The sequence below is a fragment of the Lissotriton vulgaris genome, chromosome 2_1 (assembly GCF_964263255.1).
Source record: "Lissotriton vulgaris chromosome 2_1, aLisVul1.2, whole genome shotgun sequence".
Taxonomy (NCBI): domain Eukaryota; kingdom Metazoa; phylum Chordata; class Amphibia; order Caudata; family Salamandridae; genus Lissotriton; species Lissotriton vulgaris.
The window spans coordinates 1,516,188,376-1,516,204,362 of record NC_141687.1 but is presented as its reverse complement, the minus strand read 5'-3'; the positions used below and the strand labels follow the sequence as shown (position 1 = coordinate 1,516,204,362).

General features: G+C 45.9%; 1 protein-coding gene across 1 annotated transcript in view; it reads left to right on the top strand.

Annotated features, from left to right (window-relative positions):
• The window catches only part of LOC147732826 (SUN domain-containing protein 3-like), an 83,252-nt gene that overhangs the window by 32,963 nt on the left and 34,302 nt on the right, over nucleotides 1–15,987 (top strand). The gene's annotated exons all lie outside the window — the stretch shown is intronic.

Sequence of the window (15,987 nt, the reverse complement as noted above, 5' to 3'; positions counted from 1 at the left end):
TCATTGACTTTAGTTAGGCCAGCTCGTGTGAGGTTTACTTCTATAGATACTGTATCTAATTTGTCATTCAACAACACCATTTGCTGCCCCAGGGAGGATTTGATGCCATCTATAGCCCCCATGACATCCTGTAGCTTGACTTCTCCCCCCCGTCCGTGAGTACACTAGGGACCACGGCAGGAGAACCCGCCCCGGACGGCGAGCCCTTAGGTAAGGTATACGGTCCAATTTTTTGGACTGGGCAGATTTCGGGGCTCTTTGACCTCTGGAGGAGTGCCTCTTGCCATCTGGCTTGGAAGCCATCTTACGCTTTATGCAGGTCCCAGGTACAATTCTCTGTTCCTGCACACCGCACCGGGTATTACTAGTTACCAGAATTTAGGTTTGGCTACTTTCAGGCCTGGTCTCAGGGTCTGCCACCCTCTAAAGGGAGGGGGCCGCCACCCTGTCAACTACTTAGCCAGGCCAGGCACCCCCAACACCCCAACCCTCAAGCGTCTCTTCTTGGGGCCCCTTGGCTAGGAAAGGTAAGCACAGGCACCACGGCACCTCAACACTCTGGGCAGGCTGTCCAGATCCTCAAGCCCACAACGTCTGAGGCTCCTGTCCCCACTCGCAGATGCAGGTCCCGCAATCAGACCCCTGGTGAATCCGGCTTGCAAACTTAGCGATTTCCCCCTGCCAGCGATGCAGTGTCTCAGCAAAGGGTTCAGAGGAGGCGGGTCCACAACAAAGCCCCGACCCACACTTACCCCCCCACCGCTCTCAGGGTCCGATCTGCGGGCCCCATTTGGCGCTAGAATTTCTGCAGCATCCAGGGCCTCCAAACCCGGCGGGCATCAACTGACCACAGCAGGAGGTGGGCCCCCACACCAAAGCCCCAACCCCAACCCGCCTCTCTGCGCATACAAGATCTGGCCAGCAGGTCCCAGTCAGCGCGTCAATCACATCAGCGCCCAAGGCCACCAGTCACAGCGGGGCATCAGTGAGGTAGAAAGGGAGGGAGGGCGGGCAAAGCAGGACCCGCAGCAGCGCCGTCCTTCTCAGCTGCCACCGCACCCCGCAAAGTCAGCGTCTCGGCGGACCAAGCCGGCAACTTCCGGAATGGGCCACCATTGTTTATCAATTAAGATGCGGGCGGTGCAGCCACTCTGGTGCCCGGCTTCTGACTCCCGCAGGCCCGGACTCAATTCTGGCACATCCACGGCATCCGGCGGTCCCCGTGTCCCGGAGTTGGCACCACTTGCACTGCGCGACCTTCAGCAGAATTTGCAGGGCTTGGGGGACAGGATATCAGGCAGGATATCAGGGCCAGCGGACGGACTTGGCGGAGCCGAGAGTCTACGCGGCCATCTTAGGTCGTAGCATAGCTCCTCCTCCATTATTGCTAAATTATTAATTAATTAATTAATTGTTAATTAACAACTGTAAATTGGGTATTCATAGATATATTTTAAATGTGTGTTTGCTAGGTATGTGGCACTGTAGAGTGGAAATTTAATGAATGAATAATTACTATTTTCTTATTTTATTCATTTCTAAATATTGTAATAGTTTCATAGTTTTTTTAATGCATATATCTACTTTTAAGTTAATAATTTTATAATTTTATTCAATTAATACTTGTATTAAAATGAGGTATGTGGTTGAAGTGAAGTACTTTCCCTGCTGGTACACTGACTGAAGTGGGAATAGTGAATGTTACCTCTCCTGAATCCAACGCTTTCTCTACTGTTTAACCGACTGAAGTGGGAATAGTAAATGATACCCCTCCTGAGTTCAAGGTTTTCCCTACTGCTGCACAGAATCGAGTGGGAATTGTAAATTTCACCTCTCCTGAGTCCAACACATTCCCTACTGTTGCACCAACTAGAGTGGGAATAGTAAATAATACTCCTCCTGAGTGCAACACTTTCCCTTCTGTTGTACAGACTGGATTGGAAATTGTCAATTTTACCCCTCCTTAGTCCATTGCTTTCCCTACTGTTTCACTGATTAGTGTAGGAAGATTACATTTTACCCCTCTTGGGTCCAAAGTTTTCCCTGTTGTTGCAGAGAATGGAGTGTGGATAGTAAATTTTACCTCTACTGAGTCCGCTTTCATTAATTTTGCACCGACTGGAGTGGGAATAGTACATTTTACCCCTCCTGAGCCCAACGTTTTCCCTACTGCTGCACAGATTGGAGTGGGAATAGTAAATTCTACCCCTCCTGAGTCCAATGCTTTCCTAACTGTTGCACCAACAAGAGTGGGAATAGTACATTTTAGCCCTCCTCAGTCCAGCACTTTCCCTACAGTTGCACAGACTGGGGTGTGAATAGTGAATGTTAACCCTCCTGAGTCTAACACTTTCCCTACTGTTGCACAGACTGGAGTGGAAATAGTAAATGTATTATTCCTATAATTTTGTAGTTTTGCTTATATTGTTTAAATGATATTATTTTTATGTATCTGTTTTTTTAAAATTGTTTTTTAATTAGTAATGTTTGTATTTTATAATATATTTTTTGCAAAATGTATTCTTTTATAGTGCCTGCTTTTTCACGTGTAATGAAATTTTTTTACAGTTTTACTGTTCTGATTTTCTATTTATTGTGCATATGTATATATATCATCAGAAGCATTTGTAGAGCACCTGGTTACAACAGCGGTGTATACCCGCGCTGAACAGAAACTCAGAAATGACATGAGATAGGTAGGAGAGCCCTAGATGTCATGTTTCAATGTCTATTCTGGTTTATAGGTGGGAGAAAAACCAAGTCTTCACCATTTCCTAAAGGGAGCTTCACATGGCTCTTTCCTCAAATCCATTGGTAATGAATTCCAATGTTTTGCTGCCAGGTATTTGAAAGAGCAGCCTCCTAGCCTGGCCTTCCTAAATTTGGGTACTATTACCAATGACTTTCCTTCACATCTTAGGCTTCTATTGGGGGTGTAGGGTGTAATCATGTCTTGTAGATAACGGGCCTTTATTTGCTAGGATACGATGGCAGAAGCACATTGCCTTGAACAGGATCCCACAGGCAAACAATGCAGAGCTTTGTGTTGGACTATCTTCTAGGTAGATTCAGCACGAGCCGGGCAGCAGCTTTTTGGACTGATTGCAGCTTCTTCAGCCTCATCCAGCACAGATCCCTACCACTGATACCACAAGATTCTAATCTCTCTAGGAGTAGGCCAGGGGAGACTGTATCAAATGCTGCATTGAGGTCCAACAGTATCAGTGCAGCTGTGTGTCCTTCATCTGCCCATGGTCTTAGAGTTTCTGTGGCCCACAGCAAGAAAATCTGTTCTCTCTTTCAAAATCTAAATCAGATTGCTTTTCCACATGGGGAGCTGCACCCTACAGATTATGAGTCGTGCATCCAGCACATGCACACCATCGGGCTGCACTGAGCACTGCGCTGGGTGTGCCACTTCTAATTTTACTGTAAAAAAATAGCCCCTATCAGTAATTTCTAATATACCCCGGGTCTTAAAAAAATGTTGGGGTCCGTGGGGGGAGCCAAAATGCCCCCACGGTCCCACCGGCTCCTCGCGTCCTTCGGTAGCCGGCATTGCTTTTCCACATGGGGTGATGCTAACTTGCAGGGGGAAAAGCAATCTGGTTTGGATTTTGAAAGTGAGAAGAGATTTCACTGCTCTTTCTTTCAAAATCCAAGCCAAGTTTGCTATGGGAGGTCGGGAGCCGTGAGACTCCTGCCCTCTCATAGCAAACAGAAGTGTTCCGGGGTAGGCACCCGGGACACTGCAGGAGCCGGCCCTGGGGCGTGGCAGTCTCCAGGGCCTTCGAGGGCTCCAGGCGGAGGGCCACGCAGTCTGCCTCCCACAATACACAAATCCCCAGGGGTGGTGGTTCCCGGGGCTTGAGGGGGGTCATTGAGGCCCCCAAAACTTCTAATTTTGCAGGGGGGGCCCTGGACGCAAAAGTGGAGCAACGGGGTTGTAAATCTGTTACACAGTGTTTTGTTTTGCTTTGCTTTCCTTTCTGTCATGGGGACCTGATTAAATATAACGGTTTCTGTACAGCCAGTCCCATTCAACCCTACCCCAAACGGCTTACTGCCTGTTACCATAGTAACAGTTCATGGAACACTCAAGTGAGCACAGAGGTTAGCAGTTCACCAGACAATCTTGCTAATCGAAACAGTTACTGTGCTGGAGTTTTAAAAGTTTTCCATAGGAACCGTTAGTCGTAGCTAAAGACTCTGGTACAGAGCAGGTAAAGAGTTAGCCTCAGTATTATACTTCAAGTTATAAATATTATTTCTATTTTTAAATGTTTTCTAACTGTATTATTATCACACTAAATAATAGTGAAATGTTCTCAGAAAAAGAAAACATATATACTTTTTTTCATTCACTTTTATTAAAACAACAATAAATAACTGGAAACGTAACTTAAAGATAACTATAAAATAAATAACTAGAAACATAACTTTAGAAAAACAATTAAACAAAATGTGATACGGACTCCAATAGAAGTAGGGTAGGTAATCTGCGAAACAAAAATGAAAATAAGTGTTCAAAATTAGATCGATGAGACTAAATGAGGTCAAACATTACAAGTTAAGGTAACACTTGGCAATATTTTGTTATTTGCACGTCTGAAGTGTGCCTGATACATTCCACCTCTCTTACAGGCCCACGTTCAAGAGGTGTCTGTACGGAAGTGCCTACTGCATCAGATTTACAGTATGGACCAACAGGTCTTTAAAATCGTTCAGAGATGAGACAGATTTAGGTGAGAGATCAAGTCATTATGCAGGACAATATTCTTTGGGGCTTATTTACAAGCCCCTTGTGCCACTTTTGCGTTACTTTTCCCATGGTTAAAGTGATGCAAAAGTGGTGCAAGGGGCTTGTAAAAAAGCTCTTTTATTTCTAATGCATTTAATTGGAGGCATTGTATATCTAGGCTGCTCTGCTTACCTTGATGTAAACACTGTGACCAACAGAGTTCACAACTTGAACTCAGCTTTGGTTGTACACAGCAGAGTGGACAGCGGCGTCCATAACTTTAAAAGAGAAAGAGAAACGATGTAAGAGAGAATGAGAGAGAGAAAGAGAGAAAAAACGACATTAAAACTGTGAGAGAGAGAAAGTTATAGATGGAGCAGTTAATACTGGAGAAAATAATCATAGCTCACCTTTTGCCTCCGTTGTGTGTCCAAGCACGTGCTGGTTCATAGTGCACCCTCCAGTTTAGTGATCTGAAAGATAGTATATAGAGATAGTAACAGCATAGTACATACAACTGTACAAGTATATTTTGGCTTTATTTAATTGTACACTCAGGATAATGTATTTCATCAACTTCCACTGTAAGGAGGTGTCTGTGCGCTGTTTTTCTTCCAAAGTACTATATCCCATGCACTCCTACTGCATAGCGGTGATTTCTCAATATTGCGTACCTAGACTGTTGTACCCCATTGACACGCAGAGTCCGGAGGTGAGTGCTTTTTCTTGCAAACTCAGAGGCAGATTTACAAGCTCCTTGTGCCACTTTTCCCATGTGAAAAGTAAAACAGAAGTGGCGCAAGGGGCTTGTAAATCTGCCTCTCAGACTGTTGTAACCTATCTATTCTCACAGCTCGGAGGTAATTGTACATTCCTATGTAGTCAAGCTGCTGCACAGTATCCACTCTCTCCGTCCACAGATGACTTGTTGTTGTTACGGAAACAAGCTTCTTTGCTCACCTTGTGCCATTGGCGTGATTTAAAGAGGGTGTACCACGTGTCGAAGCAGCCTTCTCAGACGTTGTTACGATGGCCACCCATCATCGAAGAATGCATGAACGTAGAGCTTTGGAGGTGTTTGGGGGGATAATGCCAATTTGTGAAACGCAACCTGTAAGTTAAAAAGGAAGTTAACATTGTGGGTCATTTGTTTATCAAATGAGTGAGGAAGTGAGAGAGTGACTGCAAAGAATATTCGCAGCTCACCTTTCTGTCACCGGTGTGTTTTTCACCACGTGCCGGGACATAATGCACCCTGAAGCTCTACATCTAAAAGATAGTAAAAGAAAGATGTTATGATTGGTATTTGTTACTATCTTAATGTGGAGTAGAATTACATCGCCCTTTCACACACCTTTCCTCTCCCATTTAAAAACAACAATTTGTAGAGTTTATATATCGGATATTTGACCGATTATAAAAACGTTCCTGCTATTGGATTTTTTTTTAATGCAATAAGATACGGTATACAGGACTGTGTACTCCTAAATCGCTACGTCGCTTTTTTGTATCTAGTCTGCTGCACCCCATCAACTCTCTCCGATGCGCACTGAGGCCTCACTGCTCATCTTTTCGTGGACAGGACACCTTCTACATCATGCAGTCCCACTCTGTCACCAAGAAATCTGATATATGGTGCCAAGTCTTGATATCGGTATGGCTAACGACATACTCGTGCTCCCATCATCAGCGAGGGTTCCTCACCCGCTCAGTCCTTGCGGTACCACTAACTCAGTGACCAAAGAGGCCAGGCACGTAGTGGTGGGCCCTTGTACTCGGTGGTTTGTGCCTACATGAGGCGTCTGAACCACCTGAACGGACCATTACAGCGCTTGCTCTGGGAGCAAGTCTAAATTAGCGGAGAGTACGAGCGCTCCGCATACCAGCCATGAGGCAGTATGTGTGTGCCATTTTGACAACTAGACCTGGAACTAATAAATCAGTACAATGGAAATCAGGGCAATTTTGTGTTTTTGTTTTTTCCTGGAAGCGTAAGTGGAGTGGGCTGGCCTGACGCATGCCAGTGCTGCGCGAGGCTCTGAACCATGATTCAACAACTATTCACTAAGTTGCGGGACGACTTTGCAGCGCTGAGACAGAACGTCTTCCCTGATCAGAAATTGGTCAGGAAAGACTTTAGCGAGCTGGGGGAACATGTGGACACCGTAGAAAAGGCAGGCGATGGTAGGGAGGAAGAGCTTCATTTGCATGCTTGGGAGTTGATGGATCTGCGAGGCCGCAATGAAGAACTTTCCATGCGACTCGAGGACTTTAAAAAATAGGTTGTGAAGCTCGAATATATGTATTAAAGGAGTTCCTCTCCATGCAGATGCGGGTCGGCTGGAGAAGTTTATGACCCGGCTTTTCTGACATGCGGCCCATCACAAGAAGGTCAAGAGATTGTTTTGGATTGCACACATAGGCCGGGCCACCAGGCAAAGTATCCAGGACAACCCCAAGATATCCTCACAGGCCTGCACTCCTATCGACAGGAAAAAAGTCATTATGGAGGCTACCTGGGACATGGCGACCATCCCATTTGAGGCATCTATCAAGATCTCTCCTAGCTGATGCTCCAGCACCGCAGGTCCCTGCGTCCCGTCACCACCTTCTTATGGGACCATTAGATATGCTACAGGTGGGGGCATCCCTTAAAGCTACTCTTTGTGTTTTTGACAAGGAAACGCATGCAGTGAGAACCCTTCAAGAAGAACAGTAGGCCCTGAGAGTGGACTTTGTGGAAGGGAACTCGGAAGGCCCGCACCAGGACAAGGAAGGATCTGAGCATACCACAAAGAAGAGACGAGGATGCCACAATGGAAAAGACTCACGAACACGACCCACGAAAAAAGAAAGTCAAAAGTAACAAGAGACACTTATTCAGCAGTTTCAAGCCAGAGACGGAGATGGAGATCAAACAAAAGAATGTGGAGGCCTTGGGAATTGCTACCAGAACTTGGAAGCAGATCGGTTGCCGGCAGAACCGGGTCAAGTACTGAAAGCGACCATCGTGAGCGAAGCCCGTTTCCCACTGACTGGAGGACCAGATGGTGCTGCACGGCCGCTGGCCAGATGGAACCATGCACCAAAGCGCCTTTGGTGCCCAAAGAAGGGTAGTTCTTTTGTTGTCTCTTCTAGATATTTCTTACTTGCTTTTTCCCTTTCGGGTCTCTATGACCGCACCCTCCCCCCTGTCAGAACTTAAAGCAAGGGGGAGCTTTGCAAGCAAGATCTGATGCAAGTGCTCGGGAAAATGGATCCAAATATAAGTAGGGACATCGGGCTATATCATACATGGGGCTGCCCTATAAATCTGATAGGGTGTACACTTGGATGGAGGGCCAGTAGAGAGGGCTAACCCGCTATGACTGGGCTATCATAATTGTGGGTTGGCCTTCCAGTACTCCTTACACCGAGCCAGGAGCCAGGAGGGACAATTGCCCCCTTGCTACACAACTGGGTTCCTGCCGGGCTGGAGTACTTGGGCTACATACAACATCCAGTGGGTATCAAACGTAGGGGGCCACGTACAACTGAGAGGGAGGTGAGAGGGAGGTGACTCCTAGTTTGATGCACATACATCCACATGTCATTAGTGATGTCATCAGTGATGTCACTGACCATGTCATTAATGATGTAGTATGTGACGTCTTGAGCAGTGCATTGCAGGTGCGCAAGTTATAGTTAGCTGAACTAACTATAACAGTGGAATTTCTATGGTTTTGTAAGAGTGAAATGTCCAGCTAACTATAACGTCCCTGAAACCTATTGTTTTTTCTGTGAATTTCTAAGGTTTTTTAAATGCTAATTTCTAACAATAACGTACCTGAAACTTATGTTTTTTTTCAGAAAATATCAAAGGTTTTTTAAAAGCTAATTTCTAACTATGACATCCCTATTAAGTCTCCTTGAATTCTGAAAGTCCCTGGTGGCCAAGTACCCCACCAGGTACATCCAGTAAGTGCCACAGACCTGTTTTTCAGAGAGGTGTTCTGAGGCCACGCCCCTTTGTACACCACCCTGCAAATGCGGCTTCTGGAGCACTGCTTCTCAGAGGATGAAGTCCAGTTGTGTCTTGAGGTACTCAGGACACAAGAGGCCCTCATCACCACACCAGCAGTCCACCAGAAGCCGCGTTTCCCAGTGGTGTAAAAAGGGACATGGCCTTGGGGCACCCCTCTGCAAAGCAGCCCTGTGGCATTTACAAGAGGTACCTGCTGGACTAGTTGGCCCCCATGGACCCTCAGGATGGAAGGGTAATTAATCCCCCAACTTAAAACACGGCACAGGGTGCATTTGCACTGTGGTTCAGGGAGGGGGGCAGGGCCTGATGTGACAAGTATGCAAACACGCCCTGTGGAACATTTTAAATTGGGTGATTAAGTCTCCTTGAATCCTGAGCATCCCTAAGGGACAACTAGCCTACTAGCTACCTCCAGTAAGTACCACAGAGCTGCGTTGCAGAGTGGTATAAAAGGGGGCGGTCCTTGGACCACCCCTCTGCAATGCAGCTCCCTCGTGCCTACTGGAGGAGCCTGGAGGGCTAGTTGGCCCCCATGGACCCTTAGGATTGAAGAGGACTTAATCCTCCAACTTAAAACGTGCCCTAGGGTGCATTTGCGCACTTGTCAAATCAGCCCACGACACCTCCCTGCACCACTATGCAAACGCGCTCCTTGGTGCATGGTAAATTGGGGGATTTATTCCCCTTGAGTCCTGAGGGTCCCTGGGGGCAAACTAGCCCACCAGGTACCTCTAGTAAGCGACACAGAGCTGCGTTGCAGAGAGGTATAAAAAGGGGTGTGGCCTCTGAACACCTCTCTGCAACGCAGCTCTGTGGCACATACTGGAGGTACCTGGTGGACTAGTTGCCCCCCAGGGACCCTCAGTATTCAAGGGGATTTAATCCCCCAACTTAGAACGCGCCAGAGGGCCTGTTTGCACAGTGGTGCAAGGATGGGGCGGGCCTGATGTGACAAGTGTGAAAACATGCCCTGTGATGCGTTTTAAGTTGGAGGATTAAGTCCCCTTGATTCCTGAGGGTCCCTGGGGGCCATCTAGCCCACCAGGAACGAACCTACAGTAAGTGCGACAAGGCTGTGTTGCATAGAGGTGGTCCTAGGCCATGCCCCTTTTTACACCTCTCTACAACGCAACTCTGTGGCGCTTACTGGTGGGCTAGTTCGCCCCCATGGACCCTCAGGATTCAAGTAGACTCAATCCTCCAACTTAAAACATGCTACTGGACGTGTTTGCACACATGTCACAATAGGCCCTGCCCCTTCCATTCACCACTGTGCAAACAAGCTCTGTGCCACATTTTAAGTTGGGGATTAAGTCCCCTTGAATCCTGATTGTCCCAGGGGTCCAACAAGCCCACCAGGTGCCTTCAGTAAGCGCCACACAGCTGCGTTGCAGAGAGGTCCAAAAAGGGGCTTGGCCTCGGACCACCTTTCTGCAACGCAGCCCTGCGGCACATGCTGGAGGTACCTGGTGGGCTAGATGGCCCCCAGGGACTACCAGGATTGAATGGTAACTAATTCCCCACCTTAAATCCCGCCACAGGCGCGTTTGCACAGTAGTGTCGGGAGGGAGTGGGACCTCCAGCGATTTGCTGGTTCCGTTTTGAAAAAAGTTTTTGAGGAGGGCAGGCTGCATGGCCCCCTTATCCTTGGGCACTTTTGGCCCTGGTCCTTGCTCCCTTTTTTAATTTCTTTATTATGAGGAGGGGGATCGCGTGGCCCTCTCCTACTCCAATTGTGGCCCCGGGGACCCCATCCCCCGGGGCCTGGCAATCTGTTTTTTCTCTGAGGGGGCAGCGTGGCCCCCCTCCTCGTACCCTGGAGACGAGCCTGCCTTTTAAAAAAAGAAACATTTTATTTAAGGGGGGGGGGCGTGTCGCTCCCCTCCCGAGCCATGGGGCCGGCCCTATCTGTTGGAGACCGTTGGGGGAGCCCCAATGCTCCCAGGGTAGTGGCTCCCCGCCTCCTGTGGGAGCCAGCATTGCTTTTCCACACGGGGAGCTTCTGACATGAAGCTCTCCTTGTGGAAAAGCAATACTGCTTTGATTCATTGAAGCGAGAGCAGGTTTCCCTGCTCTCAATTCAATGAAGCAAAGCAGAGTTTGCTATTGTGGGGCGGGAGCCGTGCTCCCACCCTACCATAGCAAACAGCAGTGTCCTGCAGGTGGGAACCCCGGGACACTGCCGGAGCCAGCACTGGAAGGGTGGCGGTTCCCAGGGCCATCAAGGGCTCCAGGAGGGGTACTGTGTGGCCCCCTCTCAACCATTGCAAAGCCCTGGGGGTTGGTGGTCCCCGGGGCTTGGGGTTCCGTTGCATAATTAGTGCCCCTGGAGATGGTGGTTCCCAGGGCGTATGGGGGAGCTCGAGCCACCCACACAGATTTTGTTTAAAAAAATGAGAGCTCCTGGGAGGTGGCGGTCCCCAGGGCTGTGGGGTGGCTACGTGCCCCTGTGCTTATATCTTCAAAGCCCCGGGAGGTGGTAGTCCCTGGGGCGTGTGTGGGGAGCTCGAGCCCTCAACACACACTATAATTTAAAAAAAGATATAGCCCCGGGTAGGTGGTGGTCCCCGGGGCTGCTGGATCCCCCGTGGGCTCCCGCTATACATTTTCTGCATGCCCCCGGGACCTGGAGACCGCACTCTATTCTTTTTCTTTGTTCGGATTCCCGCACCCAGCGTGAATTTGACGATTTAAAAAATATTTATATTTTTGGGTCTGGGGGTCCATGTGAGACCCCATGTGCAGGGTTAGGGGGCCTGGGTGTTTTTACCCTGCCCCTTTTTCCTGTTTTTTCATGCTTATTTCTCTGTTTTCTTGTGACTGGCTGCCAACACTTCCTGGTTTGGAGTGTTGACAGCCAACTAGAATGAAGCTTGTGGTCGGGAGGGGTCCCGACTCCACTGCGGACATAGATATCAAAACATTTATATTTTTAAATTCTCAGCAACTACTGAACAGATTTACACCATTTAAAGAAAAGGTCGCTTTTGAAACCAAGCACTACCTTTTTGTCAAATTTGGGGTAATTCCGTTCAGCAGTTTCGGCTGTAGCCTTGCCTAAAGTTTCCTATAGGAAATTGATTTGTTGACTCTTATTTTTTGAATTTCTCAGCAAATACTGAATGGATTTACACCATTTAACAAAAATGGTCTCCCTCTGAACCAGGCACTACCTTTTTGCCAAACTTGGGGTAATTCTGTTCAGCAGTTCAGGCTGTAGCCAGTCTCAAAATTTCCTTTGGAAATTAACATGGGGAAAATGCGTTTTGGGACGCCCCTTTTTTCTCAGCCCTGGCTTTACGAATCACCCCCACTTTCACGATAGGAGTTGACCTGGACAGACTTTTTTTGTTGAGAATTTCGCTAAGATTCGTCAAACAACGCCAAAGTTATTAGCAATCAAAAAATTATTTTCCTATGGAAACTAAGTTCTAACTAAAACTACCTACTGGCGACCACCAGTAGGTAATATTCTATATTCTTTAAATATAGTTCATTTACATTGTAAGTGTGCTTTTAGAATGTTTTAAGGACAATTGTCTAAATAAACTTGTTTTTGAACCTTAATTTACATTGTATTAGTGTTACATATATGTAACGTTTGCTATGTTTAACTATATATACCTTTAAAAATTACATTTTCGTTAAACATTTTAGAAATTAGTGTAAAACAGTATATTTTTTCGATATTTTTGGCATTTGCATTATAGGTATAGCAAAACGATATCTTTATGCTCCACATTTTTGACACAATATTTTTTACAACGTTATTTAGGGTTTCAATATTTTGTCATTGAACCTCGTTGACTAAGGTTAGAATTATTTCACTGTATCATGATATGTTTATTGATCTTTGTTAAGCTTGAAATTAATTAGGAGTTTATTTTACTAAATAAACAATGCTAATTTTAAATGCATGAAACTTACTTTTTTCTCTTAGGTTTCTATTATTTCATAGTTGGAGAATTTTAATTGCATTTCTCCAATTGATGCTTTTTCTGTTCCATTCTGAAGCAAAAAGCTACTTTTCCTTTACTTCTTTGTGTGAAAGTATGGGAACTCGATTTTTTACTTCAATCCATGAAGAGCAACAAAGTTAATAAGCTCTGTGTTGACTAACATGTGTGGACGGAATGAACACTCATTTCCCATGACATTTGTTGGAAGAAAACTGAATCTTACCAATTTGTACCTTGTGATTGGAAGAAGAGTCACATGGCAATCAGACCATGGTGGTACGACAACAATTGTCACATTTGACTGTTTGTCTAACAGACTCAATCGCTTGCTGGTTCTCTCTGGCGTTAGGCTCTAACTCCAGGACTCTTTCAGCCTGATTCATGATCGGGCCGTTTTGCGAGGCTCAAATAGCGAATCATAAGGAATCGCTATTTGAGACTCGCAAAACGGTAATCATGTAGGAATCGCAATATTAATTGCGATTCCCACTGATTCCTTATTTGCGATTAGCTAATTGCTAATCGCAAATAAGGAATAACTCCCCATGCATTCCTATGGGCCAAAAGGCCCATAGGAATGCATGGGGAGTATTCCTTATTTGCGATTAGCAATTTGCTACTCGCAAATAAGATAGCGATTTAAAGGGTGCCAGGGGTGTCCAAAGGACACCCTGTAGCACCCCTTAAATGCAAATTGAAACAGGTGTTGCGCACACACATGTCCAAAGGACATGTGTGTGTGCAACATGCAACTTAGAAAAATGCTTTTAAAAGCATTTTTCTAAGTTTTTGCTATTTACCGAGAGGTCTGACCTCTCGGTAAATAGCGGCCCAAAATTGCATTTTCACAATTTTAAAATGCTTCATGAATTGCATTTAAGGAATCTCAAATTGAGATTCCTTAAATGTAATTCCTCGCAATTTAGCGATTTAGCAATTACCGATTTTTGCATTTGGGATGCTGAATCCCAAATGCAAAAATCGCACTCGCAAAGGGCCGGATTCTCAGAATCCGGCCCTTTGCGAGCCGATTTAGCCTTCATGAATAAGGCTGATAGGCTCTTGATGCTCAATTGGTTATGGACTCTACTACTAAAGAGCTATTTTCCTTCCCCTTATACTGATGCTATTTTGCTTTTGAACATACCTTTTGGACACCTTAGGGCTGCCTGATGACATACCAGAGCTGATCTTTCCTGATTATTGCTCCACTCCCCTTACCCATGGACTTTTCCTTATTGGACTTAGCTTGATCCCTTTTGTCATATTTAGAGATCTCTACTGAAACCATCCTCCTGCCTTTATAGGTGTTCGGAAACTCTTACCTAAATGATCCTCTTATGGATTCTTGTAATCAGCCGTAGCTTTATTTTAACTTAATGTGTAATTTTATATTTCGCATTGTGAGACTCATGACAGAACTGCTTACTTAATTGCATTGATTTTGGATCTTTAATACAATAACCAAGTACTATAAAAAATGTGACTAAGGGGCATATTATCAAGCAATAGCGATAATTATCGCTATTGCTTGGTTAGAGACAAAAATTTACCGCTGAGCTGCGGCGATTTTTATCGCAGATAAACCTTGGTATTACCAAGGTTTATCGCAAATGCGATAATAAACGGCTGCAATGCATGAATATCGCTGAAAATTCAGTGATATTCAGGCATTACCGAGCCTATGCTCCTATCCATGTTATCCACCTCCCATTGGATAACATGGCTAAGAACTGCTCAGGGCGGCCATTCAAGATGATTTTGCTACCAATCAAGCAGACAATCTACTCGAGCTGCAGCAAATCTACTTGAAAAGCAGCCCTTTGAAAGTGTCCGCCTACATTAGAAAAGCATGCTAGGGGATGCCAAATCTTGCTTGCCAGCTCACGTTTCACAATTCTGCAAGGTGGCGATTGGCTGAATTTGGTTGAAACACTGTGATACAAGAGTAACACAGAGTCGGGGAACATTCCGCGATCAATCTTTTTTCGGATGGTGCCCTGCAAGAAGATGGAGGGCACCATCCGTGTGGTGGATGCTCTGTGTGTGACTTCACAAAGCGAGTGAGCAGTGTATAATTGGTGGACGGAAGAACGTGGCACTTGAATAAATTCACGAATTGTAACACTGCCAATGTTATTTATCGACTGACCTGTCCATGTGGGCTTCACTACATTGGTCTTTCCACACGTAACATTAAAATCCGCATTCAGGAACATCTCAGCACTATCAAAGCCAGCAAATTGACAACTCGACTGGTAAGGCATTGCCGCGAAAAAACTCATGGCTTCAGGGACATCAGATGGGTTGTTCTGGAGAAAGTATGGGGTGATCCATTGTATATCAAAAACAGATTGATCTCCATGGAAGCCCATTGGATATACCAGGAGAAGGCAGTTAAAACAGGGTTGAACGATGTGATCGAGAGGAATAAAGTAATAGCACGCACAAAGCCTCATAAACTGACATGTAGAACAGTATATCTACCGCATTTATCAGTGGATTGTGTCAATCCTTTTGAATTCTTCAGATGCCTCGTGTACAATCTATTGTTTGGGGATCATCATAAACTTGCCCCTCCATGCCCCCCTCTTTTTTAGGAGGGAGGTAGAGAGGGCGTGATAAAAACATGTTTCTCTCTGTGATGAATAGCAATCCGCTCTGCTGGGCACCATTAGCTAACTACGAGTGAAGGTTTGGGGCTTTTTCTAAAAGACATGGCCTTTTTTTAAAAAATATTCTTTTTTTTAACTTATGCCTCCTAAAAATATGTCCATAGGAGTAGGAGTTTAGTACATCGAGTGAAACTGTAGATTTGTACTTATATCATGAGCACAGGGGGAGTACATTGGTTAGTTTGGACTTTTTACCCACTCTAAGATAGCCGCCGTAGTCACGTATCACATGACTAGTGAGGGTACAGGTTGTAAGGGCATCCGAGTTCGCCCGGTGGAAGAGTTTTAAAAGCCCTGTGTTGGAGAAGCAGCATAGCGGCGAGTTTGATACCGAATGCATCGGTCAAGGTCCGGTAAGAGTGGGCTTGCGTAATTGGAGGTAACCGCTGCAGTAGTGTGATGCAGGTGTACTCTGCAGCGCACTTGGAATGATTTGGGCGCAGGGGAACCGCAATAGAAGGAAATATGTGTCAGCAGTGGGTGTAAATCCGAAAGTGAATAGCCTTCTTGGGGGCCGTGTGTAATTTACGCGGTGCATTGATGTCATGACACGGAGAAGCAGGCGGCAAAAGAATAAATTAGTTGGGA